Genomic DNA, 2,538 nt, shown 5'->3' on the forward strand with positions numbered 1-2,538 from the left:
GAAGGGGCTGTGCAGCCCTGGCACAGCTGCCCAGGGCAGGGAGGGGGAGTCCCATCCCTGCAGGGATTTAAAATCCCCGTGGATGTGGCACTTGGGGACAGGGCCAGCGGTGGCCTGGGCAGTGCTGGGGGAACAGCTGGGCTGGGTGGACTCTGAGGGGTTTTTCCAACCCAAATTATTGCTGGTGCCCATGGGAGCTCTCTGCTTGTGTAGGGAAGGTCCCTGTGGGTGTGTAAAGACCCTCTGGCCCATCCAGGTGTGGTCAGAGCCGGCTTTGGAGCTCTCTGGGCTCCAGGGGAGCGGCCGGGCTGTCCCTGCCCCAGGAGTGGAGGTTCTCAGGAATTCGCTGCTCACCCCCCAAGTGTCGTTCATTTGGTCAGAGCTGGGGCTGTGCTTCGGGCTGGAGACTTCAAAACCCACCCCCTCCCTCCCCATCATCTCCCAGCAGGGACACTGCCCTGCCCCTGTCCCTTGGGGCGTGTCCCTGGCAAACCCCCCCTGGCTTCCCCCGGGTCTGGACTCGGGGGGTTCAGGTACTGCAGTGGGTGTGAATTCCGGTCTGTTCAATGCTATTACTGAAATATTTATTGTGTTTAAACCAACCAACCAACCAAACAAACAAAAAAACTATTAAAGATCAGTAAAGAATAAATTTTTCCATGCCTTTTACTGGTGTTTGTCTTTCCTTCCTGCTGGACATGGTGAGGATGAAGGTGGAGCAGGGGATGGGGCTGGAGGGCAGCGGGCACAAATGGATTCCTACAATGACGGGGTGGTTTAGGGGGGGAGGGTCCTTAAAGACCATCTCATTCCATGGGCAGGGACACCTTCCACTAGCCCAGGTTACTCCAGCCTGGCCTGGGACACTGCCAGGGATCCAGGGGCAGCCACAGCTTCTCTGCCCAACCTGTGCCAGGGCCTGCCCACCCTCCCAGCCAGCAATTCCTTCCCAATATCCCACCTAACCCTGCCCTCTGGCAGTGGAAGCCATTCCCTGTGTCCTGTCCCTCCATCCCTTGCCCCCAGTCCCTCTGCAGCTCTCCTGGAGCCCCTGCAGGCTCTGGAAGGATCTTTCAGCTCTCCCCAGAGCCTTCCCTTCTCCAGCTCTCCCAGCCTTGGGGCAGAACCCGAGAGCCCCGCGCTGTCTCCCCCCCACCTCAGGATAAAGCCAAGGTGTATTTAAGCCCTGCCTCGTCCCCTTCTCAGCCGCTCCACGGCTTCCCCTTAAGCGGATTGCTGCGGGAGGTGTAAATGGAATTAAGGGATTGCCGCGGACACCAGGTTTGGGAGCGCACCGGGCTGCTCGCACCTTCCCGAAACTCCTCCCGCTCTCCCTAAACTATGCGGGGTCCAAAAAGGAGGGGAAGGAGCAGCCTGCTGGGCCTGCTCCCACCTTCCCAGGGCTGCTCCCCCTCCCTCCTTCTGGACCTCGCGCAGTTGCAAGACGAAAAGTACGAATCTAATTAGGAAAGAAAACCATCCAACAAGGAACTCGGCCCCCTCTGCCGGGCGACAGGAGGATTTGCTGGTGCTGTCCAGGACAGCGAATCCCGGGTGCCAGAGGATCCCCCAGAAGGGACAGGCTGGCCAGGACATGGGAAAGTGCAGAGAACCATCTCCCTGTGCTGGACAAGGAGCTGGGAGCTGCTGGAAGCAGCTCCCAGCTCCTTGTCCAGCACAGGGAGATGGGAGGGAACCAGGTGAGGGACCCTGCACTGCCCCATAGCCCAGCCCAGGCTGGAGAACTCCCCCTCTCGCTGATTCAGCAGCTGCACTGGGACCTTCTCAGCTTCTGGGATCCCTCTGGGATGAATGAACCTTCTCAGGTTCCTGTGGGGCCACACAGATTCTAAACCCCACCCAGCCCCTCTCCCCAGGCCCAGGCTGTTCCCATCCCCAGGGAGCAGCGCTGTTGCACACGATTCCAATAAGGAATGAAGAGGAACCCCTCGGGTTATTGCATCAGTCCCTTCTCTCAGCTGAGCCTCCCGGTCGGGGCTGGGCAGCAGCTGGTGGGTGGAAGAAACTGCTTCTGTCATAAAAAGGACTCAGGGGTGGATCAGATGGCCTTTAAGACCCTTCCAACCCAAAGCAGGGTGTGATTCTGTGATTCTGAAGGGCAAACACCTGGTGGCAGCTCACAGCCCCAGCACACCCCCACAAACAGCACAGGAACAGTCCTGTGAGGGGAGGGGAGGAAAAGAGCCGCTCTGTACGTTCAGTCCTGATTTATTGTGGTTGTTACATCGGTGACATTCATTGGTCAGGTGCAGTCTGCTCATTCCCACGGCGTTTGGACACCGCGCAGCAAAAACCGCCCCCTCAGAGCCCACCCAGCTCAGCCCCCGGCGCTGACCCCAAACAGCTGCTCCTGCCCACAGCACTCACCCCCCCCTCAGCCCACCCACCCACCCCCAGAGCTTCACATTCTCCTGATCTCCAAACTCAGCTCTCCGCACAGAGCTTTGGAATCATTTTTTGTTCCCCACTGGGAGAAATCCTGCAGAGTTCCCAGAGGGAGCAGGCAGGTTAGGAGGA

The sequence above is a fragment of the Empidonax traillii genome, unplaced genomic scaffold (genome assembly GCF_003031625.1).
Source record: "Empidonax traillii isolate 1590-97213 ecotype Southwest subspecies unplaced genomic scaffold, ASM303162v1 scaffold2900:size33666, whole genome shotgun sequence".
NCBI lineage: Eukaryota > Metazoa > Chordata > Aves > Passeriformes > Tyrannidae > Empidonax > Empidonax traillii.